This window comes from Tursiops truncatus, chromosome 12 (assembly GCF_011762595.2).
Source record: "Tursiops truncatus isolate mTurTru1 chromosome 12, mTurTru1.mat.Y, whole genome shotgun sequence".
Taxonomy (NCBI): Eukaryota; Metazoa; Chordata; class Mammalia; order Artiodactyla; family Delphinidae; genus Tursiops; species Tursiops truncatus.
Window position 1 is genome coordinate 88,697,058 of NC_047045.1, and position 14,364 is coordinate 88,711,421.

The 14,364-nt window shown below is 48.1% G+C and overlaps 1 long non-coding RNA gene across 4 annotated transcripts in view; it reads right to left on the reverse strand.

Moving 5' to 3' along the window:
- LOC109552815 (uncharacterized) overlaps positions 1-14,364 on the reverse strand; it is a 141,289-nt gene extending 126,925 nt beyond the window's left edge. For all 4 annotated transcript variants that reach the window (XR_012324994.1, XR_012324993.1, XR_012324992.1 and 1 more), the window contains exons 1-2: positions 14,182-14,364; positions 13,427-13,506 (exon numbers count right to left, since the gene is read on the reverse strand). This is a non-coding gene — a long non-coding RNA (uncharacterized lncRNA). The remainder of the gene's footprint in view (positions 1-13,426; positions 13,507-14,181) is intronic.

Here is a 14,364-nt window from a genome sequence, read left to right on the forward strand (position 1 = left end):
TGCTCCTCTGTCTTCTTTTGATCTCTGGTTTCCATACCATGCATCTTTTTTGCCAGAAATCACAGCCTTGCTTGGCTATCACCTCAGCAAGGATAGATTAACTATGAACTTATTCCCACCTCAACAGTGAAGTATCTAAATGGATATATCTTTCCTTTTTTTTTTTTTTTTTTTTTTGCGGTACACAGGCCTCTCACTGCTGTGGCCTCTCCCGTTGCGGAGCACAGGCTCCGGACGCGCAGGCTCAGCGGCCATGGCTCATGGGCCCAGCCGCTCCGCGGCATGTGGGATCTTCCCAGACCGGGGCACGAACCCATGTCCCCTGCATCGGCAGGCGGACTCTCAACCACTGCGCCACCAGGGAAGCCCTCTAAATGGATATATCTTAAGACAAATACACCAAAGCCCTCCGCATGTCCAGTAAGCCCAAATCTGACAACCGCCCTCCGGGGCCACACTGGACCAGGCCCACGTGGCACAGCTGCGTTTCCCGGCAGGACTGTAGCGGTATCCTAACAGCCTCTCGGGTCCCAGCCGCCCTGCGGAGGCCCTGCTCCTCCTGAGCTGGTAGGATTCCCCTTTCATTTTCAGAGCCCGACTCTTAGCCGCATGCATTGCTAATAATAATTCCATTAGTACAAGTATAATCTTCTTCCAAAAGACTGACAAGTCTTACTCTGACAACTGAGCAATGTCAATGATGAAAAATACTACTTTTGAGCCATATCTCGTAACTTATTCTGAGGGGCTCAAATCTTTCATTTTTGAAAGGGGATAATATCTCTCTCAATTAAAATTTATTAAAAAAAGAAAAAACTACTCATGGGATCTGTCTCCTGCTTTCTCCAAAGTTATGTTATGTCCCTGGAATAAAGTCAGCACCATGGCAGCCACTTTGAATCAGCTCCTGAATAAGTCCCAGGAGCTCCACGTCACCCTCCTGACTGAGATGCAGGAGCTAATGCCCCCTTTGCCGACGCTTATGGACACAGCTGATTCTCATGAGGGCTGGACTTTCGAGCACCCCAGCAGGCATGCGGGGCTGGCGGGTCCCTCTCTCCACAGTCCAGCAAGAACAACCTTGGGCAGGGCTGGGCATCACCAGCCATGAGGGAGCGGCCAGCACTGACCACACAACCAGGAGGAAGGGGCTTGGAGGATTACGGCTTAGAACTACACGCATGTATTCAAATCCAGGGAAGTCACCTGAAATTCATGAGATGAAAAATAATAATAAAGAAAATGAGGAAGGGGTTGGACGGGGGAGGGCAGCCATTTTAGCTGTAGCATTAAATCTGCAAGATTCAGAGGAATTAGAGCCACGCACCTACCCCACTGATCTGTCACGTGCAACTTTCCCTGTGGCAGTGCACCCATGGTATTACTTGCTTTGTCTCCTGTGGAGAGGGGAACGTTTATAAGGCGCCTACCACAAAGCCAGCCCTTGCATGTTTTTACCCTCCTGCCCCCACTAGGACGTAAGTATCACCACCCAAGACGCAGACATCTCAGCCGTGGAAGGCGAACCTTCCAGGCCCCTCTCTGTTGGTCAGAAAATGGACCAAGCCACCCTCTATGCCTAAACATGCATTTTAAATGTTAATAGGCCTGGATTAGAACTCAGAGCGGTCTTTTTCTACAAGCAGAAATTTCAAATGGTTGTTTGATGGACCATTTAGTATATGTTTTAAAACCAAAGCTTGAGTCCAGTATTTCGTTCTATGGACACAATTTTAAACATCAGTGTGAGGTGCACCGGAGATTCAATAAAACAGAAGAATACTCCATGCTGAAAAGGAAGCATGAGATTCTAAGGTTCACCCTGATCTCGGAAAAATGTTAGTGAACGGATAGCACGTATCTTAAATCAGATAAATACGGTACTAAGAGACAAAGCCCGTTAAACACACCGTGAGTCTGTTACTGAAGAAGTGTTGCTCCTTCACAGAGATCTTCTGACCATTGTGCTCAGACAAAACACAGGACTTTGGAACAATGAGGGGTTTTGTTAGAAATTTCTATTACAAAGACATTTAGCACTGCATTATTTTATCATCATTCCTCCAATTTAATAGCAGTTCTACAAAAACAAGTGTGGTAGAGAGTATGAACGTTTGAAAACCTTCCTGCAGGTTCTGCGTGGCCTCGTGGTTTCCTGAGATGCTGAACGTGAACGTCGGCTTCTCCAACTGCTGGCTCTAGGGTGGCAGCTCGTCGGGAGCCAGCGCGTCCCTAAGAAGTGCTGGTCCTCCTTCCTCCCATTCTTTCTCATGTGCGTAGGTCACATTTGCTTCTTTCATTCATGAAAATAACCTCGATGGCAATAGAGACCTACCCAACGTTTTCTAATTGAAAATTTTCAAGTATTCAAAAAAGTTCCTCTGATCAGTTATGCTAAAGGGTATTTTGAGGCCAACACTTAATTTTCAGTATTCCACCTGTCAATCACCACACCCAGCCCCCTGCCACACACCTTACTTGCCTCCTAGCCTAGCTCTTCTCTTCTGGCTCTGTCACTCATGACCACTCCTCAGTATTACCGGCTGTGCTACTGAAAGGCTTCAAAAAGGAATCCAACAATGTCAAAGACCACACTAAAAATTTCAAACAGGCAATTGCAATGCATACTATGAACTAAGAAAAGCTGGTACACTACAGTAGATGCAGCACAACCTCATTTGGGGCTGAGTGAAGCCTATCCAGGTGCACATCCCAGGATTGTTTATAAGAGGATAGAAAAATTTAAACCTAAGTACCCATCAGCAGAGGACGCAAAGGCTAAACTAGGTCAGTGATGGATGGGGTACAAAGAACACTTCAGGTGACAGCGATGGAAGCTCTGTAGTCAAGGACACAAGCTTCGTTTATTCATTTTTCCAACAGTCAATACAAATGGAAGGTAAACTATGTTGCCAGGCACCATAACACGCCCTGTATTGCAGCAATCCAGTGTCAGGGAAAGGAAGCAGGTACGGAAAACAGCATCGATGGTACAGCCCCACATAGTACACACACACACTCGCGTGTGCAATCACACAACAGTGGCACTCTCGGAATCAAAGCTTCAAACTTAAAGGGACAAAGTGAAATCAATATTCCCAAATACTCAAGTTTCATTAATATCTAACATTGCTTACATCTTTTACCAAAAAATCTCCCTCTGCATTTTTTTTTTTTTTTTTTTTGCGGTACGCGGGCCTCTCACTGTTGTGGCCTCTCCCGTTGCGGAGCACAGGCTCCGGACGCGCAGGCTCAGTGGCCATGGCTCACGGGCCCAGCCACTCCACGGCATGTGGGATCTTCCCAGACCGGGGCATGAACCCGCGTCCCCTACATCGGCAGGCGGACTCTCAACCACTGCGCCACCAGGGAAGCCCCTCCCTCTGCATTTTAATAGAAGATCATTCACTTTTCTGGGTTGATTTGCAGTTGATGTTACTTTCTCTTAATCCTTTCTCCTAATTAAGATTCTTTAAATTTTGTGGAACTCCTTCTCCATCTAATTCTTTTTCACAAGAATTTCAAAATCATTTCCTTACTTGCCGTGTATTGCTTTCTTCCTTCAATGTTCCTGTCCATGGATACCTCATTATTTTTTTATATTTCAGTTAGAGCAAATGTCCAGCGGCACCGAATGACAAACACTTTCACTGTAAAAGAAAACACCCTCGATTTCTCTTTCTCCCCAGTAAAGGTCTACTTCCTAAGTTCATCTCCCCGCACTCAATGAATGCTGGCATGTAAGCTTTAATATTACAAAATTGCACCAAAATACAGGCTGACAGATAGAAAAGCTATGATGTGAGACTTGTATGAAACAGAGGAGACCATACCTGGGCAGCGGCTGGGCTGAAGGCCACGGCCGTGACCGTGTCCATGCGTCCTGCCAGTCTGCAGCAGAAAGTGCTGGAGCTGGTTTTGTACATGAACGCCTAGACGACAGAACGCACAGGTGTTCCGTACTGCAGACTCAGGTGAGCCACAAGGAACTGTGCACAGCGGGAGTATGTTCGCCAGCTGATCAGGCATCAGAGCAGGAGCTCGTCGACAAAACGCCGCCTAAGCCACGGAAGTAACTTCATGAAACGTGCTTTCCTCTTTTCCCTTTTAGAAGTTTATCATCTTCACGAATTTACTTCATACTTTCTATTTTCTATCATAAGCTTCCACAATACCCTGTGAACAGCTTTAAGTATATGCTCATTAGGTGGATGGACCTAGAGTCTGTCATAGAGTGAAGAAAGTCAGAAAGAGAAAAACAAATACCATATGCTAACACATGTCTATGGAATCTAAAAAAAAAAAAAATGGTTCTGAAGAACCTAGGGGCAGGACAGGAATAAAGATGCAGGTGTAGAGAACAGACTTGAGGACACGGGGAGGGGGAAGGGTAAGCTGGGACGAAGTGAGAGAGTGGCACGGACATATGTACACTACCAAATGTAAAACAGATAGCTAGTGGGAAGCAGCCGCATAGCACAGGGAGATCAGCTCAGTGATTTGTGACCACCTAGAGGGGTGGGATAGGGAGGGTGGGAGGGAGACGCAAGAGGGAAGAGATATGGGAACATATGTATATGTATAACTGATTCGCTTTGTTATAAAGCAGAAACTAACACACCTTTGTAAAGCAATTATACTCCAATAAAGATGTTTTTAAAAAAACACTATTTAAACCTTTACATATTTTTTAGCTTTTCAATTCAAATTAGCTGTCTTGTGTTACCTATTTACATCATAAAAAAATGCAAATGCAAAATCTCATTCAGACACAGAAGAAAAGAGTAATAGCCAATCAGATTTTTTAAATATATAAGGAAAAAACATCTGCTACAATTCTTAGATATCAATAAATCATAAAAAAGATTTACATACTTTCATTCTAAAAATAAGCCATTTAATGATATAAAACAATTCAAAAATATGAAAATACGGCGCTCACTCTTTTGTGAACTGGATGATAAAACGAGTTAACTTCTGCTTGTCCAACACAAGGAGACAGCTACAGGGGTAATTCTCAGAAGAGGTCATTACAGTGTAGCAGGATGCTTGCAAAAGAGCATCACTGATGCATGATAAATGTGGCTACACTTGTCAGTAAGCTCAGAAGAAATCAGAAACGACCTATTTTCTATTTTACTGGAAATAGGACATTTGGGCCAATTGTGATTTGTGCTTCCCCTGAATTTGGACTTGCAGGATGACAGGCCTTACGGGGCTGTGGTTAGTTGGAACCCTTTGATGTACACTGCGTAACTGAACAGAAATTTAAGAAAACAAGCTATTAAAACATGGCGTAAACCTCCGTAACCTTAAACTCCTGTCCTTTCATCCCATCATATACCATTCAGATGTTTATTTTCAGGAAGTAAAACCAGCTATTTTCCCATCAAAACCCCTCAGAACTGTTTTTCCCAACCTAACACCTCTCATCCAAGAGCACGCCACGGTGAGTCCTGGAACCGCACTCGGCGCTGAGAGACCCTGGGGTCTGCGGTGACTTGGCCCCTGTCCAGTCCCTGTGTGAGCACCTGCCCAGCACAGACGACATCCTTAGCCATTTCCTAAAGCAAATGCACTGAAACTCCTAACGAAAAGACACGCGATTTTCAGAGAGAGGAATTCTCCCCGCGCTGGCATCCCAGACGGTCACTCATGGCCCAGGAGGGAGCATCTGGAAGGAAACTTCCCAGGACCCCTGTAGGGTCACCCCCCTGTAGGGGCACTGGCTCAGAGAGGTGCCCACTGTGAGGGGGCCTCACAGCACTGTGTGAAGACGGGTCTAGTCACGGCCCACCTCCTGCCTGGACTGCCCCCATGCCCTCCCTGCATCGCCCCGTGGCTCTCTGGTCCAGACATGGCCACAGAGCCAGGGACCAGGAGGACAGGGGCCACGGCAGACGCTGGGCAGAGCACGTGGAATCTGGAGGATGGTCTCCCGGAGCTGCTTTGTGCTCTCCCGAGGGAACGAGGGACCCTCAGACTGCAACTGCAGGACCCACCCAGCATGGGGGACCTGGGAACACCCCCGACAGAGGGGAACCTCGGAGGCTGGCGCTGGGTCCCTGAGCAGGAGCCTGGCTGGGGCTGCCGCCAGGGTCACCAGGTGCCTGCTCTTGGGAGCATGAGGAAGGAGCTAAGTGCAAAGCCCCTTCACCCTCCTGCAGCCCGTTCCCGACCCCGGCCCCGGCCCCCAACACGCAGAGCCGCACCCAGAGGCTGAGCCGGGCCCCTGGCGGCACGACTGAGCCATTTCCAATGTCCGCGTAGACAAGGGGACGCGCAGAGCGCACGCACTCGGGCGCTGTGAGGGCACCGGCCTCCTCCTCAACCCCTCCTGATGGTCCCCCGCCCGGAACAAAACCCTATGTGACCAAGGCCCATGAGCCCAAGGGACTGACCCCTGCCCGGGTCAGCGACCCCAGTCCAACCCCACTCCTCCGTGACCCCGCTTCCCAAGAGCTGCTCCCCCATCAACCTGGCTCCCTTCCCCACGTCACACACCTGCGGCTCAGGTTACCTGTCAGGGAGGGTCCCCCAAGGGGCTCAGGCTCAGGGTGTCTGACCTGCGTTGAACCCACTTGCTTCTTTCTTTGTAAGACTACAAAATTCTCAAGTGTCAGGACCTTGCTGTGTCATTCACTCATGTGCCCCTGTACTTGGAACAGTGCCAGATACCAGTGGCTGCCAATAGGTATGATACAACTAAAGGGATTCGTTCATAGGTAGATTACTATACATGTGCACACGTGCACACACACGTGCAGGCATGTGCATATGTACACACACATGTACACATACACAAAGGTGCATGTGCATATGCACACATAAAGCCTGCACGTGTGTGTGCACACGCATGTGTACATGCGTGTTACATGGATATACACGTATGTACCCACACACTGGCTTTAAGGCGGGAGTTGTTGAAATAAACACTGACAGAGTAAACCACCCTGGGTTATTTCGACTGAATTTTTTACAGAGAGAAAAGAGAAGCACTTGGAAAACCAGATCTTGACAAAACTTAACCTCCTCAAAGTTTCATGTAAAATCCACTATTACTCATTATTTTTGTCAGAGCTATAAAAACAGGGAGCCTTTAAAAGAAATAAGTCGCTTCTTAAGGTGCATCTCCTCGAAAGGGCGCTGCAGGGTAAGTCGTGCGGGGAGAGGCGCCCGGCGCCCGGCCCTGGACTCTGCGGGTCCGCCGGCTGTTCCTGCCCTTCTCCCGAGGCGGCCCGGCGGGCTCTGCTCGGAATCGAGCTGCGCCCGAGCCCCCACTGGAGAAAGCAGCTTATGGCCCGACCCGGGCGCAAGGAGAGCTGTGCTCCGCTAGGACCGGGAAGAGCGCCACCGGCGCGTGCGTGCGGGACAGGCGCGCTGAGCGCTGCGAACCCGCGCCTGCCGCCCAGGGACGGGAGGTGCGCGTCGTAGCGACCCCTCCGGTGGCAGTGACACCAGATCCATGCCGAGCTGGCCCCGGCAGAGTGGGGGGAGACACAGGAGCTCGGCTTCCCGCGTAGGACACCCAGCCGCCTTCATCTAAGAGAGCAGCTCACCAAGACCACATCCACGGCCCAGGCCACGGGGTCCCTCCTGCCTGAGGCGAGGCCCCCGACGGCTCAGCTGGGCGCTAAGAAGGAGGTGGCGTCCCAGCCTGGTTAAATACTGCGCCATGGACCAAGGAGTTTAACATGAACGAACAGTGTTTGGGGAAAAAAGGCAATTTAGAAGAGCAAAAAATGTATTTAAAATGCCAAAATGCCAAAACATAAAACGTTCACAGGGTGTTAAAGGGACTTGACTGACCCCTGCTGAGGTTCCAGCAGAAACAGACTCACAGGCCGCCTTTACGTCAGGGCCGTTGTGAACCTGAGGCAGGATAGACCCTCCCAGTGCCCCGTGGGCAAACAGAAACGCGCCTCCGCACCATGCAGATGGGCCTCTTAAACTACCCGCGGCAGCTCCCTGGGCTCTGACTACGCAAGGCATTTTTGAGCGCCAACTGTATGCCAGCCAGGTACGGCTCGGTCCTCAAGGAGGTCGGAGTCTCAGGATCTCACGGGGAGGGTGCATCACACACCGTCCCCCGGCACGGAGAGCTTTAGGGAGGCACAGCCGCTGGGCAAAGGAAGGCCCCGATTTCAACCAGACAGGCCAGGGCGGCCTCGTGGGGCAGCGATGGGGCCAGTCTTGACACAGAAGCAGGAGTTTGCCGCTGGTCCAGGCCGCGGAAGCAGGTGGTGGGAGGTGCAGTCTGGCCATCCGCCAAGACCTCCCGGGGGAGTGCTGTAGACGTGGAGCATGTGAGCTCATCTGTGTTCTAGCAACAGCTCCCCGAGGCTGGACGGGAAGAAGCCGGCGTGGGGACCCTCACCCAGTGGCCTTCCGCCAGGGTTAAGAGCATGAGCTCTGCGGCCAGCCAGTGCCTGAGGTCACACTCACGGCCCACAGGTCTCGGGACTTGCCAATGCCAGGGTCTCAGCCGCCTCGTCTGTGAACTAGGATTCCTGTGAAGACACCACGCCGGAACATGTGGCGCATAGGAACCCTCGGTGAGCAGTATTTATCACCACCTGCACCCAAGAGGGGACAGGGGAACATCTGGGGTTTGCCCTTCTTCTGTCCTGGTCAGTGCCCCTGGGGCATCTAAAACTCTCCAGGGCTTGGTGCATGTCACAGCAGCGCCCACGGGGCAAGAGAACGGCCTGGGCCCAGCAATTCGGGCCCCCCTTGGATGCCCGGCCCGAGACCAGAGGGTCCACACCCACACCTGAGGAGACCAGGCAGGGATGAGACAAGAGCAGTGGCCAGAGTCTGCCTGCAAAGTTGATTCCAACTCGGAAGCAGCTGGGCCCTCGAGGAATTTAAAGCCAGACGTTGAAATGGTGGCGTGTGTTTTAGCAGCAGGGTGGTTGGGGAAGAGCCCGGTGCAGACGGGCTGCTTGGAGTGGCAGGAGACGGTCGCTGGGACAGGAAGGCTGACAGAGGGCTGGACCGCACACCCCTGTACCTCCCTTCTGAGGGTCTGCACTCACCGCGGTAACACACGTCAACCCTCTTCCGGGATTTTAAATACGAGTCAGTCTGGGAACAGACAGAGGCCTGGGGAGACCCGGGGACCAGTCCAGACCCTCCAATACATGGGAAGTTGAATGAGTTCAGTCAACCTGCTTCTCTATTTTATGTACCTTCAAAGTCCCCGTAAAATCAAGTTCTGTCTAACAATAGGAAGGACGTGGGATTCCAGCCAAACGCAGCCTTCTCTCATCTTCCAGACAGAATAAATGTCCCAGTCCTCATCGCTCTGCGGCGCCCTTTCCTCTCATTTTACAATGCTTAAAGAGTCAGCTTTGTATAAATGTTATTCACGCCCACATCTACCACCTTCTAGATGACAATTTCTTTGAAAGCAGAAATCATTTCTAATTCAGCTTCTGACCTTCTACTGCAGGAAGCAAAATTCTGTGCATTTCTCCTTAAACTCGTGGGAACAAACAAATTGTGTGAAATTAGTTGCACGCAAAGATTGAAAGTTTTCTAAGGCAATGTCCGCCAGCCTTCATAAATTTGTATTTTAAAAATGGCTTCCAGTTAATGACTTTAGCATATGCTAAGAAATTCACATGCATTATCTTATTTAATCCTTATAACAGAGAAAAGTATTCTATGCAAAAGGTTAAAACATCTTCTTTTATGAAATGGAAACAGAGGAAGATGTCAGACAAAACAGCATCACGTTACTTTTCAAAATGAAATAACTTCTCTGAGAATATGAGAAAAACTGGTTACCTAAGTTGAAAAGAATCGTCTTTACCATTATTCTAAAGCCAGGGCTTTATTTTTATAAGTAAAAGAGCATCTAAAGCTCCAAAATCATATTTTTCATTTTTAACTTAAACAGATGAAACAAATTTGGGAACCAAATTGAAAAAAATCTCACACTAGGCTCTAATATGCCAAGTTTCAATCAAGTCTTTATGACTCTGTGATAAACTCCAGAAAGAAATAAAGATTAGAACATGCAAAAAAAAAATTTATAGTGGAAATGCTGACAAGCCATTTTCCACACGCAGAAAATGATGACGGTGATGACGACAGTGATGATGATGATAGCCCTGAAATGACCACCTTTAATAAGTCACGTACAATACATTCAAAAGTTAAATGAGCAAAGAAATCTTTTTCTAATTCTGTAACTCATAATACTTCAGAGACAGCAAGTGTCCGAAAGCATGGAAAGAAGTATGTTTTAAATGTAACACTTAACAGCATTAAAGGAACATCACATGGGAGATTCCTATTTATCTTCATGACTGAAACATTTTAAACGAAGAATGGCAATATTTGGTAAATTTAGTCAATTCTTACTGCATTATATTAACTAAAGACTCTAAGAAACTCTGCAAAAACTGATCAAATATACAACCCATGTAACATTTCAAGAGAGACACTTGGATGTTAGAAATATGTATCTTTAAGATAAATTTTATGTACTGCATTTTGAGAATAGTACATTAAACATTCTAAATGCTATTCGTCAAACTGTAACCCCTAGAGTCTGTGTGCAGACTGGTCTTTTCAAGAAACCCATTGCCCTCAGCACGTACATCTCATTTCCTGTAAGGGACTGTATCCTTTGCTTTCTGTTGGTAACAGTCAGTTGTGACTCAGGTCAGCAGATTCCAGGGATGGACAGCCATCCCGGGGGCACAAGGACCTGCATCTGGAGGTGAACGCCTCTGCCCTTTAAGATTCTGTGCCGGGGCTTCCCTGGTGGCGCAGTGGTTGAGAGTCCGCCTGCCGATGCAGGGGACATGGGTTCGTGCCCCAGTCTGGGAAGATTCCACATGCCGCGGAGCGGCTGGTCCCGTGAGCCATGGCCTCGGAGCCTGTGCTCCGCAACGGGAGAGGCCAGAACAGTGAGAGGCCCGCGTACCGCAAAAAAAAAAAAAAAAAAAACACACAAAACAGTAAAAAAAAAAGAGAGTCCTCTTAAGCAATGTGGTAAGACTTCACTGAAATAAAGAGGATACCCTTGAATCATCATGCAGATTTCAGAAGGCATTATACATTAAACCCTTAATTTAGAAAGCCATTCCAAATATATCAAAAATCAAAGTTGTAGCTGTCGTCCTACAAACAAAGTTTTGTTCACAAGTCTCTTAGTTGTTCTTTCGGGTAACAAAGTGTCTTCTGAACTAAACTATGAGGCAATGAATTCATTGAAGGGGCCACCTCCTCAATTCCCCGATTTTCAACCGTCAGCTGTGAGTATTTTTAAACACATCCTCTATAGAGACAGACTAGCTACATCCTACAGAGAGAACCTGCGGATTCACAAAGGCTGCTTCGCATTCCCGCAGCATCTCCATGGCTGTCACCCAGTCCGCCTAGCGCTTGAAACACCCAAATGCTCCACCGCATTTTAAGTGAAAATGGATTACCAGTAAAATCAAAAACTGGGCCCATAAACTAATCAAAGACAAAAGTGTAAACGTTAACATTCCATACAGAATTAAAATGTCTTCTAATGTCAAACATCAAGGCTTAGAAGAATTTCATGCCCAGTAAAAACTACCGTTGAACCTGGCAGCAAACTGATTGCATCGTACCTTTGCATCTGCTAAACACTTTAAACAAAGTTGACAAAGGCTGTGCACTGTCAAAAACTCACTCGCTTTCCTTTGACAAATTTGGTGGATGGGACAAGAATGGGCTCCCGCCGTGACGGCGGCGCTGCAGCCGCACTGAGGTCGAAACCTCCAGGGTCCTGCTCCAGCCAGCAGCAACCACGAGGCCTGTGACTCGGTGGGAACTCCTTCCAACCAGAGACGTACAGATGGATGATTACGTACGATTCTGAGGCCCAACAGGAGAGGCCTGACCACAGCCCCTCCCCTAGCTGATCCCAGGCAACTGGTCGGAGCCAGTGGGCGCACTGCTCAAACGGTGGGGAGACCCGGGCGGTATGGATTTCCAGGTGGGAAGCCAAGAGTCTACTTAGAGGTAAGTGAGGCTGCAGATGTCAGACACCCCATAATAGAGGTGGAACGGCCGTCCGGCATGTAGGTACTGAGCTGGAAGACAGGTCTGAGCCAGAGGTTAGACGGCGAGGCCGTGGGCGGGAGAGACCCTAGGCACAGGCTGCACACATGAAGGACAAGCCCTCGACCCAGCACGTGGTGGGTAAACTTCATCAATGTGGCATAGGAGGGACAATGTACCAATGACCTAACCTTCAATGTTTAGCCCAGAGCACTGTCTTAAAAAGTATATGTGGGAGGGCTCCCCTGATGGCGCAGTGGTTAAGAACCCGCCTGCCAATGCAGGGGACATGGGTTCGAGCCCGGGTCTGGGACGATCCCACATGCCGCGGAGCAATGAAGCCCGTGGACCACAACTACTGAGCCCACGTGCCACAACTACTGAGCCACGTGCCTAGAGCCCGCGCTCCAAAACAAGAGAAGCCACTGCAGTGAGAAGCCCGCACACGGCAACGAAGAGTAGCTCCCGCTCGCCGCAACTAGAGAAAGCCCGCGCACAGCAATGAAGACTCAACGCAACCAAAAATAAATAAATAAAATAAAATAAATTTTTAAAGAAAGTATATGTGGCAGAAAAGTATAGAGTAGAAAGAGTACTAGGTTCAACAATAAACCCAATGCTAACACCAAAATATGCAGAAATCCTCACTCAAGGCCAGAATAATCAGGGTGACACATTTCTGCTATAGGTGCTTTTCGGTTGGTTGGTTTGGGGTTTTCTTTTAGCAAAAGGTTCTAGCATAAAAATGTCACATTTCTAACCAAAATATACTAGAACCTGTAACACCTTGTATCCGTCCTTCTGAAATTTCAAGTATAACACTTTTCAAAAGAATTTGACTTAAACCTTTGAATAAATTAAAAGTTTATAAAATGAGTGTCTGAAGCTCAGAGCTTTGCTTCTAAATAAATTAAAATCAGTGGTCTTTAAGTTAAAATGATGATGCTAGCCGCAAAAACTCAAAACTTAAAGTTTTGGAATCAATTTCCTATTCAACAGCAACTACTATAATTTTTGCCATCTTCCACATGAAATGGGGTAAACTGTTCAATTCAGCACAGGACGCACATACTAAGTGTAGCAGTTTACTTTTTAAATGTACTAAATTACTATGTTATTTAATAGGCCAGAAGCATCAGGTTATATCACCCTGCTATATGTCATATGCTCTATTGCCTCCAGTTTTATCTTTCCTTTGGGGCTCTTTTCACGACTGAGATGAAGCCATTACACAAAGGACCATGAGCTCCCCGAGTTCCCGGCGCTCAGCCCGAGCCTGGGGCTTGGACCTTCAGCACATGCTTTTGCTAGAAGGGCAATGGTAAGGATGTGATGGGAGGACAGCAGGAGAGAGGATACAGGAATAAAAATCACTCACTGCTGATAAGCTAGTAATCTTCTGCTGCATCTGTCATGGGGATCCTGAAAACAGGTGTGCACCTGCTCTTCTGTTTATACCTGGAAGAGAATGAAATATGATCCATCATTTTGTTTCCCTTTCACTACAACTAAAGATTCTACCTTAAAAAAACTTGAAAATAAAAAAAAAGTTTTCATGCCACTTAATAATCATATTTTACTAACACTAAAGGAATAAGCGCAGCTGTAAGCACGAAAGGCGCGTCACACGCGACACCTCCATCAAACCACAAGGACACCTGGATGCACAGCAAATACAGAGCAGGGATGGGAAGCGAGCACGCTGGTCTCGGGAAGAGGAAAGCGGCGGGGGGAACGGGGCTCGGAGGGGAGGCCTCCAGTTTTCCCTGCAAGGTTTCGTTTCCTCAAAAAGTTTTGAAAACAAAGACAGTAAAGCATTAATATCCGCCAAAGTCAGGTGTGGCCAGGCAGGTGTTCAGTAGCCCACACAAACGTACATCTGTGGATATATATGAAATATTCCGCAATTTCAACTTATTATAAACAGTAATGGTTCTACATACGAAATGAGTTAAATATGTTGCTGAACCGGGTGAGGACCCCCTTTCCTGAGCCGCGGCCACTGGCAAGATCACCCCAAGCCCAGGGACGGCCCTACAGGGAAGCTCCACGTGTGGAGAAGGGGGATTTCTGGTAACGGGAGGCTATTATCACATTTTGGATGGCATCTGTAAATGTAAACGCTTTAGTTACACATAACTCCTTGTTGCAATGCGGCACCCCGAGTCCAGAGAGGACGGGCCCGAGAGGAGATGACTGCCTTCATGCGGCGCCTTTGCTGGTGTCGATGTGATGCTCGAGCAGCTGAAACTCAAGGCCGAGGACGACAAAATAAATGCGTCTATGTAATAAAACTGCACAGACTGTACAGGCTTA